The following is a 15,809-nucleotide window of genomic DNA, read 5'->3' as shown; positions in this document are numbered from 1 at the left end:
CCCGGCTCCTATGCTTGCTACCTTATGTTCCGCTATATCGGCTTAGGTAGTAAAGGGAGAACTGCTGCGATTGTGCCTTGGCTTATCCAAAGGAGCACCTCAGTAGAGAAAGTTGAAAACTGACTGTCATGATGCGGCGAGAGCCGGTAAGCTGTTCGAGAGGTTACAAATCGTTGGAGATTTTTTCCGCATTACGCGAAGGATCGGTACTTCCCGATCAGACGCTTATAGCACTCTAGTTCGGATACTAGGGGCTGCGCCCATGTTTTTATTGTAAAACTCCTATGGCTAAGTGAAGGCGTTCAAGCCGCATAGTTTGGTTGCCTGGTTCATTGCGCTAAACAACTCCTTCAAGGACCATATAATTGGATCAAGATTGTTTAGATTCCATCCCGAACACCCCCGTACTAACTACGTTGGGGCAGAAGCCGACGACTGGCCAACCCTCAGATTTCATACAACACGGCCGCATAGGAGAAAAAAAATTAAAACATAACAAGCATTATATTACATAACATCATTGTTTCATTTTATAGGACAGGATAATACGAATATTTTCATGGGAATATAACATCCTTCGAACATTGCTCCGCCACAAGGCGGGATCCCTCCAGGACACCATCAAAATATAACTGTCGGTGGGAACGACACCTATGGGATCACAAGAATCCCTACTGTGGTTAGCGGGGCGCGGGGTCATGAGAAGAGTGGATCAAACAGATAGCACACGGTTCGTTTATCCAGGTTCGGGCCGCGAGGATGCGTAAAACCCTACTCCTGCTTTGGTGGATTATATATCTGTGTTCTTCGGCTAGCTATGGGGCGTGAGGAGCTCCAAAAAGCCGAATCCTTCCTCTGGTCGCCTCGGGCCTCCTTTTATAGAAAAAGGGGTTGCCATAGTGGCACACAGGAGGTGGAAAGGGTACAGTGATGCGAGGTTATCCCTCGCATTACATGACAAGGCGCATTTAATGCGTCTTGCTTAGGTGTCCTTACTTTATCGGGGACGGGGGAGAAACCTGTCTCGTCCGTCGCCGCTCCTTCTTGTGTCGACACGCGCCCTGGCCAGCGACGCCTGCGGTGCCACGTAGGTAGGCAGGCAGCTAAGGTGGCGTAGTGGTGGGTCTTTACGAAGATCTACATGCCGCCACCCAGGTGCCTACCCAACTGGTTGGGTCGGTAGCTGCATGCATGCGGTGGTGGAGGTTTAGTCGGCGTGGGCCTGATGGTGGCCTTGCAGGTGCCCTCGGTAAGGGCCTTGCCAGGGCCCCGGCAAGGGTCTTGCCGAGGCGCCTGCTGTCATCCCCGGCAAGGCGCTTGCCAGGGGCCTTGTGGTCTTCCTCGGCTGGGATCCCGCCAAGGGTTGTCATCTCCTTAGTGCGTATCTGATCTTGAATGTCTTCACAAAGATCTGCATGCCGCCACGGGGATGTCTCCCGAATCCTTGCCCTTTGGGGGCAGTGGACTCAAGGGTGGTTTGCTCCGTAGGCGCGGGACGAGTCGCCACGGCAAGGGTCTTGTCGGGGCTGCTAGAACTGTCTCCCGGCAAGGATCTTGCCGGGGGAGTCCGCTTCGTCCCCTTTGCTTTTCGTGGTCTTGGCCTTGGTGTTGTTCTAGTTCTCTTGAGCTTCGGTCTTACCCTGGCTCACCTCCCTTGCCTTGCTTGGTGTGGTCGTGCCCGTGGCTCAGGCTGCCCGTGCACAGTTATAGGGGTACAAAAAGTGTACCCCTATTTTTGTACACCGGCAGGAGCCCCCGGGCCTGGGCCACACATAAGCGCAACGTGTTGTTGGGCTAGGCCCAAAAACGGTGCGTGGGCAGGCGGGGCGGTTTTTACCGCGGTAAGATTCTTCGCGCGCTGCGCTTCCCATGACTCCCTCGCGTGGCGCGGCGTGGGGAGGTGCGTGTGACGTGGGCAGCATGTGTGGGGTTGGTTCCCGCGGGCATGCGTCACACCACATTTAATGTGAAAGGAGGCGGCCCGTGCTTTCCCCCATAAAAAAAGGAATAACCGCGGGTGCGCTGCTCACTTTCTCCTCTTTCCTCGTGCCTTTTCTAATCTCAGAGCCTCCGTTTCCTCTCTTCCTTCCTTCCTAAGCTTCCACCGTCACCCGCCGTCGTTGCTTCGCCATCCCCCTTCCTCAGCCCTCTAAACTTCTCGGCCGCCATGGCGCCCAAATCCGTCAAGGGCAAGGGGGTGGCTAAGGGCGCTGGGACTGTGGAGCCGCCGGAGAGCGCGCTGTCGGGGGACCGGACGAAGTCCCCCTTTTTCTTCCCCTCGACGGTTGATGTTCATGAGCTCCGGGCCTCCTTCAGGCCCCTATGGGGAGCGAAGACGGGGGGAGAGAATTCGGGACACCCGGCGACGCACGTCATCCCTGCTGCTTGCGCCGATCCTGCTCCAAATCGGTATCCCTTTTTCATCGATTATCTTTCTTGCGGGTTATGCCCCCTTTCTCCGATTTCTTCTGCGACATTATGCACACCTTCGGCTTTCGCCTCTTGGATTTTACTCCGAATGCGGTGGCGTGCATGGCTTTCTTCGCGCATCTTTGCGAAGGCTTTGCCGGGGTGCAGCCCAACACGGCGCTCTTCCGCCATTATTTCTTCCCTCGGATCCAGCCGGGAGGTGCCGTCTCTGGTTGCGTCACCTGGATCCCAAGATCCAAGGGGGCGTACCCGGATGGTGTCGTGAAGGAGAGGTGGGAGGAATGGCGCGGCCGGTGGTGCTGGATTGAAGATGAAGACCCGCCGGAATTCTGCAAGGTTCGCCGAGTGCCGCCGGTCCGCGGCAGCGATTGGAGTGATGTCGACGTTGCCGACGGGAGGCTCACTGTCACCACCACCAGGATTCTCCGGCTCACCCGGGCTGGAGTCACCCTTGAGATGATCGGGGCGGACTTCATTCGTCGTCGGATCGCCCCGTTGCACAACAAGGGGAGGCCAGCCTGGCTTTTTACGAATCCGGCTGACATTATGCGACTCCGCCCCGGCCTCGACCACAATTTCATGATGTTGGCGCATGCCCACTTCTGCCAGCGGCTTTTCCAGCTTGATGTGGGTCGCGATGGCGAGGTCGAACGGACCGGCAAGGCCGCGAGGGCTGCCGCAAAGGTTGGCAAGGCCCTCAAGGGGCCGTTTTTCAAGCTGCCAACGGGGATGGTCCCGTTGTGCAACAATTCACGTCGGTCCGAGATCATCGCCATGATGCCGGACTGTAATGCGCACGGCCCTGTCCCGAGCTGGAAGGAGCCGAAGGACGCGGATGTGCAGCAATTCTTTGACACCCTGATTGAGGTGTATGTCTATGTTGACGCCGAGCGGTGGCTTGTCATGGACACCACCCAGGCAGAGCTGGACTACATCGCCACTAGGGCGAGGGAGGCACAGCTTGCCATGGAGGCCGGCAGCGCCGGGGGTGTGGAGGACAAGGCCGCAACGGCTGTGGAGGAAGAGGAGCTCACCCAGTGGGCGGCGGCCTCCGAGGAGGTCAGCAGCGCCGACACTGGAGCTCCGCTCGTCGAAGATGCGGCCGATGAGTCGTCGTCAGAGGAGGACGTGACGGCGGGCTCGACGCCAACCAGGGGAAGAGGGCGAATCCTGCGGTGGGCTGGCTCCGGCGAGCCGGTCCAGCCCGGCAGGGCTACGCGGCCTCAATTGACCCTGGAGGGGTCTGGGCGTCACACGAGGGCCACGACAACCAAGAGGCTGACGAAGGCCGCTGAGAAGAAGAAGACAACAGCCCCTTCCTCATCTGGGCGCGCACAAACCCCGCCGTCTTCGCCTCCTCCGGCAGATGTCGACTCGGATGTTGACGTGGAGGTCACTTTTGATCTCGGGCCTCTCAGCCCGAAGAGGAAAAGGAAAGTGGTGGAGGAAGAGGAGATAGATGACGAGTAAGTACTCCGTTCCTTACTTCCATTTCCATTCCTCTGAATTAAGTCACTCATCTTGATCTGTTTTTGCTTTTGCAGGGATGCAGAGACGTTGGCCCAAAGGGTGAAGAGGGCCAAAGCCTTGGCGGGCGGCCAGCCCCCGACCAGTGCTTCAGAGTCGCCACTGGTGGTGCTGAGCAGCCCGGACAGCAGCCCCCAGCACAGCCCCCAGCGTAAGTTCGTCACCCTCCTCTTATCGACACGTGGTAAGCGTTTGATGCTATGGTGTTGACCTTGTCGGGTTTGCAGGAGGGGAGCGGCAGCAGGAGGAGCCGCAGAGGGCTACCCCCAACACACCACCCCCATCGACTACGCCGTCGCGAGGGGCGTCCCCGGCAAGGGCATCAAGCACGGAGCCCACACCCATGGAGGAAGAGGGGAACTTGGACGCTGGTGACTCTGCCACGGCGCTGAATGCTGGCGGGGAGGGGACTTCTGCTTCACAGCCTGGCACTGGTGAGTCGCCTGTCCTCCGTCTCTGTTTTTCCCTTATTCTTTTTATTGGCTTCAATGCTCCCATTACTACTCAGGCCCTCCTTCAATAGGTATGGAGGACATGGATACTGTTGTTGGAAACATTGCTGAGGAGGCCGCGAGGGATGCTGACGAGGTCGCCACTGATGAGGCCGCCAAGGATGCTGCCGAGGACACCACTGCGGGGGCCGCCAAGGAGACCGGCGAGGCTTCTGCCGAGGGCGCCAACGGTGGGCCTGCCGGGGAAGCCGGCAAGGCCACTGCCGAGGAAGAGGTGGTTGATGATCAGCCTCCCTCCTCCTCAACCTCGGGCCCTGGCAGATATCTGAAGATGGGCGACGATCTTTTCGTCCATCTCCCAGGGGCGTCAAGTTCCCGGGCGCCCGCTGAAGAGGAAGTCTTTGACGGCGAGGTGCTTGCCGCCACCGGGCTCGAGGTTTTCAATGAGCCGGGCGTTGGCGGTGATGGTTCTCCAGAAGAGCAGCTTTTCCGCGCTATGGGGGCCAACTTCCGAAAACTCCAGGCGGAGGTGGATTTCAAGGCGCGTGTTGCTGAGACGCAGACCTGGTTCCACCAGACTCGCGACGAGCAGAGGGCCTTTCAGGAGGAATTGGCCAAGCGCAATGTCGAGCTCACCATGAAGATGGCTGACATCAAGAAGGCCCAGGAAAAGGCGGCGAACTTGGCTGCCGCGGCTGAGGCCGTCCGGAACCAGCATTAAGCCACACTGGATTCCCAGGAAGAGGACCTCACCATGCGTGAGGCGAAGCTTGCCGCAGCGCTCCGTGGCAAGGATGAGGAGCTCGAGGCCCTTGTCGCGCGGGGGACTCGCGAGCTGGAGCAGAGGCACAAGGAGGCACTCGATGCCCAGGCTCTGGCCCATGCCAGCAAGGTAAGGGAGTTGGAGGTGGAGCAGGACGAGCTGAAGGAGCGGGCCCTCAAGCTGTCCAATGAGAAGAGCACGCTCAACAGCGCCTAGGAGCGGTCATCAGCAGGGCTGGGGAGCTCTCCGAAGCGCAAAACTCCGTTAGAGATCTCAAGCTGAAGCTGGAGGATCTCGAGAAGATGTTGTCGGAGAGCAGGGCTCGGGAGGAGACCTTGACCAGGAGTCTGGAGGAGGAGAAGCAGCTGCGGGCGAACGAGACCGCCTCCCACCAGGAATATGTGGCGGGCGAGAACAGATGGATCAGCCGTCTGGAGGACGTCGCCGGCAGGGTCACCTCACAGTTGGCCACCATGGGGATGCCAAACGTGAGGTACGCCCCTAAGCGCAGCGGGACCGTCAACACCAAGCTGACCCTGTTCTTCGAGGGCATCCTTGGATCCTTGGCTTATCTTCACTCCAACAGAGCGGCCATGTTGGCCGGGGAAGCCCGGCGACTTTGCCGGGGGGTCATGACCAAGGTCCTCACCAAGATGGCGTACTGGAATCCCGACCTCGACTTCGATGCCGCGATGGATAGCTTTCCGGATGGTATTGACCTCACGGTGCTCAAGGAGCACATCAAGCCCGTCATCAGCAGCATCGACGAAATCAAGAGGGTGGAAGGCCAGCGCCAGGATTAGGCATCCCGTTCTTCACCGCCGCTGCAGGTTCACGACCAAGACAGATTTCATCTTTAGTTAGAACCGCAGCAATGATGTGATGTAATATAACTTTGCAGTACTTTTGGAATTATGCATGCTATTTTCCTGTTTGTTGCCTCTTTGTACGTCCACCCTACGCCAGCTGGGTAAGCTTGCCGACGCGGAAACCCAAGGCGGCGTCTTGGGGACGGGTCCCCATTGGCCTGCCGGGTGAGTGTGCTGCTGGGTGAGCCACCTTACCACCTTTGACGCAGCCGCTCGAACTGTCGAGTTTGACTCGAGTCAGAGTTGAGAGCCTTGCCAATTGCGGAAGGCTACCCTACCGTTTTCAACGCAGCCATTTGAACTGTTGAGCGGACTCAAAACAGAACAAAGGCATTGCCGATCGGGGAAGGCCCCATTTGCGTATAGGTTTCTTTTTGTACAAAGAACGACATCTCCGAGGATAATAACTTTATATAATAGAATGGAAATATCCGGGGTCCAATGTAACTTAGCTTCTGTTTGTAGTCGCTCGAGCGCTGATCTTCCGGCCTCCTTCCCTCTCCAAGATCCACGAAGACGAAGGAGTGTTGGGCTGATTGCTAGAGCCGATTCTCACAACTGCGCCCCCTACCTGGCGCGCCAGAGATGTCGGTGGGAACGACACCTATGGGATCACAAGAATCCCTACCGTGGTTAGCGGGGCGTGGGGTCATGAGAAGAGCGGATCAAACAGATAGCACACGGTTCGTTTATCCAGGTTTGGGCTGCGAGGATGCGTAAAACCCTACTCCTGCTTTGGTGGATTGTATATCTGTGTTCTTCGGCTAGCTATGGGGCGTGAGGAGCTCCAAAAAGCCGAATCCTTCCTCTGGTCGCCTCGGGCCTCCTTTTATAGAAAAAGGGGTTGCCACAGTGGCACACAGGAGGTGGAAAGGGTATGGTGATGCGAGGTTATCCCTCGCATTACATGACAAGGCGCATTTAATGTGTCTTGCTTAGGTATCCTTACTTTATCGGGGACGGGGGAGAAACCTGTCTCGTCCATCGCTGCTCCTTCTTGTGTCGACACGCGCCCTGGCCAGCGACGCCTGCGGTGCCACGTAGGTAGGCAGGCAGCTAAGGTGGCGCAGTGGTGGGTCTTTACGAAGATCTGCATGCCGCCACGCAGGTGCCTGCCCAGCTGGTTGGGTCGGCAGCTGCATGCATGCGGTGGTGGAGGTTTAGTCGGTGTGGGCATGATGGTGGCCCTGCATGTGTCCTCGGTAAGGGCCTTGCTAGGCCCCCAGCAAGGGTCTTGCCGAGGCGCCTGCTGTCATCCCCGGCAAGGCGCTTGCCGGGGGCCTTGTGGTCTTCCTCGGCTGGGATCCCGCCAAGGGTTGTCGTCTCCTTAGTGCGTATCTGATCTTGAATGTCTTCACAAAGATCTGCATGCCGCCATGGGGATGTCTCCCGAATCCTTGCCCTTTGGGGGCAGTGGACTCAAGGGTGGTTTGCTCCGTAGGCGCGGGACGAGTCGCCGCGGCAAGGGTCTTGCCGGGGCTACTAGAACTGTCTCCTGGCAAGGATCTTGCCGGGGGAGTCCGCTTCGTCCCCTTTGCTCTTCGTGGTCTTGGCCTTGGCGTTGTCCTAGTTCTCTTGAGCTTCGGTCTTACCCTGGCTCACCTCCCTTGCCTTGCTTGGTGTGGTGGTGCCCGTGGCTCAGACTGCCCGTGCACAGTTATAGGGGTACAAAAAGTGTACCCCTCTTTTTGTACACCGACAATAACTCAGGTCGGCGGTGCTCCTTGCCCTCAGGCGGCCCCTCGGTCATCAGCTTCTTGGCATCCATCTTCGCCCAGTGCATCTTGACACGGGCAAAGGCCATTCGGGGACCTTCAATACAGACCGATCGCTTTATGACCTCAAGCCACGGGCAGGCACTAACAAGCCGCTTCACAAGTCCGAAGTAGCTGCTGGGTATCGGCGTGGCAGGCCATAGTTGTGGCACCCCGATCCGCATGGAGCAGGGGGCCTTCGCATGTCAGCCCAGGATAACACCTGATGCACGACAGGTCCATAATACAGCATTCCAGGTACAAGAATATTCACCAAATACATGTATAGGAGATTACCTTATTGATGAATACAATTATCTGGCATAGCCCTAATGCTATTTAAATGGCAGCGGAAATCTCTTTAACTGGCAGCGAAAGTCTTGGTTTGTCAACATAACAACTCTGGTTGGGCTCCACAACTCACAGGAGTGGCAAGGTTACGGCCTAGAACGACGGGTCAAGCGAACACTTCGAGTATGACCCACAAAACTGGCATGACACGCCACGTCAATACATGGAATGTACTTGCAAGACAACCAAATACATAGCATCCAAACAGGCAGAAGACAAAGCAAGAACCAAGTGCATGCAACAACCTATCTCATATCAATTACTAACCATGGCATAATAAAGTTCAACTAAGCATGAACATCATAGCATCTACTAACATGGTAATCACATGGCATATCAAAACATGCTTCTAACATGACAGTAGAAAAACATAGCATATCATCTCAATCATGGCATAATCAATCCACGCATGGCCTGGCATCAAGAAACTATGCTGAAAACAAACTACCGATCATATTCAATGTAGCCATAACATGTTAACTATATGCAGCCATCTTCTGTTCTGTCATGGTTCTTTAAATGCAAATAACAACATATTACCCATGCAATGCAACCAAACTTGTGCACTGAGTCCCTCGGACTCTCTTACCAACGGGTTGCCTTGTAAGCAAACAGTGATCTTTCCGGCGATCACAACCACGACCAACACTTGGTCTCCAACACTCACCGAGACCTCGTCTCGTGATCATATCAAAACATCGCCGTGACTTCTCACGACTATCTCATAGTCCAAGTCACCACATTCTTGTTATCACATTAAGTTACTTAATTATTTTTGGTTTATCCTCCATTTAGACCAAGACATGATAGTGTGACCTACTACGAACTGTGTTGCTATCAATAGACTTTATAGACACTCTACAGAGGTAGCACACTATACCCACACCACGGAACCCATGGCATCGCCATCCCATTCGGGTGGACCAACAACATTCCGATGAAACTAACCTACTGCCATGACACTCTCCCGACCTGTGATGCCCCGAGTCCGATGTGCCAGGTGTCTTCCAGTTATTCGATGTCGTTGTCATGTCATTTGCTTGCGTGTTGCATCTTATTAAGTCATCATGTGCATTGCATCATCATGTTTTCAAAATTTGCATCCGTCCCGGTCTCCTCGTTCCATCCGTTGTCCGTTCTGAGCCCAGGTACACTTGCACGCGCCCGCGGCATGTCCGAAATATTATTTTATAAGTGGTCGGAAAATGTTCTCGGAATGGGATGAGAGTTGACATGTGGTCTTATTATAGTGTAGATAGACCGCTTGTCAAGTTTCATCGCATTCGGAGATTGTTTGATGCCCCAACGGATAACTATAGCGGCAATATAGCGGGTCTAACGTCGGACGTTTTCGGTATCCGGAAACCGTGCCGGGCTGCATCTCTCCCCTCTTCTCTCAGACCAACCCGCTCTTCACAAGCCGCCAGACCCAGCCTAACCCTCTCTGCATAGTGCATCGACCCCTCGCGCGTGTCCGAAGCTGTCCCGGACCCGAACCGGACTGTCGCCACCGTTGCGTCCGGATCATCCCCAAACGTCTACTAAATATCACCGTTTTCTTAATTGGGCTCCCTACCTATTTTTCTCGGACCATCTGATTTCAATCGGAGGGACTAGATCATCCCTCTCCTTTCACCTACATGCTATAAATAGCCCCTAACCCTAAATTCTAGGACTTGTCCCATCGCCGCCGCCACTCCACCAAAGCCCTCTTGGGATCCATCCCCTCCTCGATTTCACACCAGTCAACCAAATCCAGCCAATTCCATCGATCCATCCATCCAACTGCTCCACTGCCTCACCTCGAAGACCGGCGCCGCTGCCGATGACCACCTCCAGGAGCTCCAGCGCCATGGCCATCCCGAGCTTGGCCCGCGTGCCCTGAGGTAATGCACGAGGCTGTCCTCCTCGTCCCCGCGCCTCTGCTTCACCATCGACTGGTCTCATCGTTGCCCTCGTCCGAGAGCACCCGAGGCTCCTGCCTCCTCCTCGTCGCCCGTGCCTACAGCTCCTCGCCGGAGCAGGCAACCGGACTGCATCGCCAGGCTAGCCTCATGTCTCCTCCTTCCCCTTCTGTTCCCTCCTTCCTCTCTCCTTCCTGTAACTCTCTCCACATCCCTCTGTTTTTCTCTCACAGGGAGAACAAGGCACGTCGGCCTCCATGGATTTCGCACCGGAGCTCCATCCGCGCCGGGTCCCCCTCTTCGACCCCGCGCCAAGCCCTGCCTCGCCGGAGATCCTCGCCTTCCGCCTGGACCCGCTACACTACCGCAGTTTCCCCTCGCCGTCGACCTCCACGCCTCGCCGCTGGCCTCTGCTCGCTCTGCTTCGTTCAGAAGAGCTCGAACCGCTCCTTCGCCAAGTCCCCTTGCCAGCCGGAGCTCACCTTCGCCGCCAGCAGGAGCAGCAGCAACAGCACAACGCCCAAGCGCTCCTTCTCCTCGCGACCCGCCGCCCCGGCGAACCTCGCTGCCGGTGACTACCTCCTGCAGCAGCTCCAACCCGCCCCGCGCCATGTATGCAGCTTCCGCAGCAGCCAGTCGCTGCTGCATCGTGCCGTCGCCTGCTTTGCCCCAGATCCAGACACCCATCGCTGGAGCCGCGCCATCCCGCTGCTCGCCAGAGTCCCACGCGCCCCATGCATCGTCGCTGCCTTCTGACAAGCACGAGCTCGATCCCCTACTTCCCTGCGTCGATGGAACCAGATGCGTTGATTGTGACTGGGCCGGCCTCGCCTCGTTTTTTTTGCAGCTCCCACCTCTACACCGAACGGCCCAAGGCCCATGGTGAGGCCAGATCCAGCGCCCCTCTTTTTTTTTCCTTCCCCTGTCGGGCCAGCCTCTGTTTCGGCCCAGGACATATTTTTTTTCCTGAACGAATTTATCTATTATTCCGGAGAACACTAGTTTTGCAGAAAAGTCCCTCTAGATCATGCATATAATAACTCACAAACCGTGCATCGGTTTAAAACAAACTTAATATGAAACTTGCTTAGTTTTTCATCTAGTTTAATAATATGTCATTTTCATCCATGTTTAAAATGCTTAAAATGTTTTTTGTTTAAATTTGCTCATATGCCATGTTAAAATGTTTTATTTCATAACTAAATAACCATAGCTCCGAATTAAATAATCTTTATATGTAAATGGGGTGGAAAATGCCTAGTTTAACATGGTGTACTTGTTTTGCATGTTTAATAACTCTAAAATTATGTTTAGGGCAGAACAGTACCAAACCTAATATATGCACATGGGGATTTTTCTGGACTTGTTGTTTGTTGTTCCGGCCTCATTTAAACTTGCCTAGATAGGTAGTTATCTTTTGCTTCACCCCTTGCCATGCTAACCAACATTTAACATTATTGAGTACCTAACGAGAGAGGACTAAATAAGTCATGTGGTGTTTCGTCAATATGCAACGGAGTTGCATGTTGAGCTCCACTTAATTTGTAGGATTGTTTGTGCATTTTGTCATGCCATGCTTCATTAAACCGGACATGCATCATAATTGTTTGTGCATCATGACATGTCTATGTGTTGGTTGTTTACTATGTTGTTTGCTTCTTTCCGGTGTTGCTTCTTCAGGTTGGTTCCGATAACGTCGCGTTTGTGAGGACCCATTCGTCTACGCCCGTTTGTCTTCTTCATGGACTCGTTCTTCTTCCTTGCGGGATTTCAGGCAAGATGACCATACCCTCGAAATCACTTCTATCTTTGCTTGCTAGTTTCTCGCTCTTTTGCTATGCCTATGCTGCGATACCTACCACTTGCTTATCATGCCTCCCATATTGTTTGAACCAAGCCTCTAACCCACCTTGTCCTAGCAAACCATTGTTTGGCTATGTTACCGCTTTGCTCAGCCCCTCTTATAGCGTTGTTAGTTGCAGGTGAAGATTGACGTTTGTTCCTTTGGAACATGGAGATGTTGTTCCTTGTTGGAACATGTTTACTTGTTGGGATATCACAATATATCTTATTTATTTAATGCATCTATATACTTGGTAAAGGGTGAAAGGCTCGGCCTTATGCCTGGTGTTTTGTTCCACTCTTGCCGCCCTAGTTTCCGTCATATCGGTGTTATGTTCCCGGATTTTGCGTTCCTTACGCGGTTGGGTAATAATGGGAACCCCTTGACAGTTCGCCTTGAATAAAACTCCTCCAGCAATGCCCAACATTGGTTTTACCATTCGCCAGCTACCCCTTTTCTTTCCCTTGGGTTCTGCAGACTCAAGGGTCATCTTTATTTTAACTCCCCCCCCCGGGCCAGTGCTCCTCTGAGTGCTGGTCCAAACTGTCAGCTGCCGGTGGCCACCAGGGGCAACTCTGGGCTGGCCTACCCGTACCTAAGACAATTTGAGTGTGCCCTGAGAAAGAGATATGTGCAGCTCCTATCAGGATTTGTTGGCACATTCGGGCGGTGTTGCTGGTTTAGTTTTACCTTGTCGAGATGTCTTGTAACCAAGATTCCGAGTCTGATCGGGTCTTCCCGCTAGAAGGAATATCCTTCGTTGACCGTGAGAGCTTGTCATGGGCTAAGTTGGGACACCCCTGCAGGGATTTGAACTTTCGAAAGCCATGCCCGCGGTTATGGGCAGATGGGAATTTGTTAACGTCCGGTTGTAGAAAACCTGAAGTTGACCTTAATTAAAATGCATCAATCGCGTGTGTAACCGTGATGGTCTCTTTCCGGCAGAGTCCGGGAAGTGAACACGGTGTTGGAGTAATGCTTGACATAGGTTGTTCTAGGATCACTTCTTGATCATAGTTGTTCGACCGTGCTTTTGCCTTCTCTTCTTGCTCTCATTTGCGTATGTTAGCCACCAAATATGCTAGTCGCTTGCTGCAGCTCCACCTCATACCTTTTACCCTACCCATAAGCTTAAATAGTCTTGATCACGAAGGTTTGAGATTGCTGAGTCCCCGTGACTCACAGATTCTTCCAAAACCAGCTTGCAGGTCCCGATGAGTCCGTGTAGATGACGCAACCAAGCTCAAGGAGGAGCTCTTTGAAGATCTTGTCCTTTGTGTTGTTTCGTTCTAGTTGATCAATAGTGGAGCCCAGTTGGGGTCGATCGGGGACCTTTGTCGCATTTGGGGTTCTTCTTTTATTTTGGTTCCATAGTCGGACCTTGATTGTATCTGGTTGATGTAATGCTTTATTCATGGGTTGTGTGAAGATTACCTCACTTGCGACATTGCTTTCAATGCGGTTATGCCTCTAAGTCGTGCTTCGACACGTGGGAGATATAGCCGCATCGAGGGCGTTACACGTACACTCCGACTCACTCCCCACTGGGCTAGTCCTGGGTGGCCCCGTGTCTACCAAAGACATAACGACCACCGTCATGGCCCAAACGTCCCTCACGGGGACCGGTACCAAAAATCTCAACAACGGGCACACAAGGTTATGTCCGCCTTCCTAATCAAGGTAGTGCGCGCCCATAACCTTCCCTCTTTGGAGGCACCGGCGAGAGGCACGACAATAGATCGCATTAAGGCCTTCCCATAAAGGCAAAATGTGGCTGCACTGAAAAAGTTCGATTTGGTGGCACTATGACTCGATCCCATCGATGACGGAGGAGGTTGTTGTTATTAGATCATTTTATTTCCTTCTCCATCATCATGAACATAGATGCAAAAATGAACATGCATCATACAAATGCTTTGATAAAATCCTAAACTTCTCGAGTGAACAACTACAACTTAAAGAACATGACAATACCAAGTGCTAGCATATCCATGGTGCATTACAATCATCATAGCTATCATAATAGCCACTAAGAATCCAAAGGCAACATGATATCCAAAGTAATACTCCCAAGCATATGAACATAATCATACTAGCCACTAAGAATCCAAAGGCAACATGTCATCCACACAAAATATAAGTCCTAGAACTCCAAGCAATATCGATAATAACATTCTAATTAGCATGGCAAAAGATATCATGAAAACATGAGCATGCATGATAATCCTAACAGAATAACTGCAGACTAAAACGATAAGGAACAACTATAACTACACACACATGAGGTGCAAGCAAAGTCAACATGCAAGTTCGGGGCTCATGATAAGAGGTTGGCTTGCCTGGGGTCGACAAATACTCCGGGAAGAAGTGCGGAACGATCGCGGAAAGATTTGCCGAAAACATTTCTCTCTCGATGGGGCTGTTTACGTGCAAGGGCAAAAAGGTCATTTTCAAAATGTCAAAACATCATGAAGATTTTACCAATAGAACGGGCTCGACAAAACGAAGACGTGGGCTTTGGATTCACCTGATTTGGAGTTGGGAGTAAAAAGCTACAAGAGTTTTTCTGCCAGGGATCTTTCTGTAAAAATTATCTCCACAAACAAGTCCCTGACTGAAAAACAGAAGGTGTGATCTAGAAAATACGCTTTCAGTGAGGTGAATGCGCATTTCTGACCGCAGAACACCAGAGTACGCTTTCATCAGAGGAAAACATATCTGCTGGAATACCGCTTCCACTTATCCACCTCGGCGGTGGTGGGTCAGCGGGGCGTGCGGTTGACGGGTGGGACCGCAGGGTCCACCGGCCAGCTGGCAGGGAAGGGGTTGGGGCCGTCGTCTCCTTCCTCTCGCCCGCGCCTGGCCGTGGTAGAGCCGGCCCCGACGAGGCTTGCCGGCGCTACCAGCCACCACAGGCGACGCCCGACCTATCCATGGATGCAGGGGAACAAGGCGGAGGCGACTCCGGGGATTGTAGACGATGGGAAGCTCGGGAATGGCAGTTGCATTCACCGTAGCGGATGGCCGGCGTCGGTAAGGATGGAGCCGAGGCCATGGTGGATCCGCCGACCAACTGAGATAAGGGAGAGATGCGCCGGGGAGTGGGTGGAGCAGTGGTGGTGGAGAGAGAGGGAGGGGATGCTTGGCTCGCTCGAATTCGAGCAGAGGCCATCGGCGGCCAAGGCGGCCATTGGAAGGGAGAAGAGGCTCTCGGGCTCCGGTGAGAGGCTGGGGAGGGCTAGTGGAGTGTGAGGGTGACGATGAGATGCTCGGGGGAGGCTCGGGTGGCCTTATATAGGCAGAGGGAGGAGGAGGCGAGCTGGCGTCTCCGCGGACGCATGTCCAGCGCCGCGGATGCATGCCCACGCTCGCGAGCTCAGAGGGTAGACAACGGGGAGGAGCAGCGGGCAGACTCACGGGACGGAGGAGGCCAAGAGGGACAGGAGGAAACGGCCGGGACGAGGGAGGCCGAGGCTGCGTGCTGCCGCTTGAGCTCGGCCAACTCTCTAGCGAGCTCAGCGAGCACGTGAGAGCAGGGGGAACACGACGAGGGCTCGCTGGCAACGATCACGGGGAGGTAGGAGACACCGGGGAGTAGAGGAAACGACCGAAACAAGCTCGGATCCAAACGGGGCACAGTGCTCCCGTGGGCGTGCGTCGGCGAGTGTCGACCAGGAGGTTTCTGGAGGGAGAGATGGCTCTAGGCGAGCGGCGACGACGAGATGCAGCCGCTGGACAGGCTCACGAGCTCTAAGACGACGAGAAGGAGCGGTGCCAAAGCGGAAACGGTGCTCTGGACACGCCACAGCGCACAAAGCGTGTAAATGTGCATGCCAGCTGCACGGTCACCACATGCACTGGCATGTAGCAGGGGAGGGCGGCTTGAACATGTTGTCTAGCATGTAGCTCATCCAGG

The sequence above is a fragment of the Triticum urartu genome, chromosome 4A (assembly GCF_056163025.1).
Source record: "Triticum urartu cultivar PI428250 chromosome 4A, HENAU_Tu73, whole genome shotgun sequence".
Classification (NCBI taxonomy): domain Eukaryota; kingdom Viridiplantae; phylum Streptophyta; class Magnoliopsida; order Poales; family Poaceae; genus Triticum; species Triticum urartu.
This window is presented reverse-complemented; position numbering follows the sequence as displayed.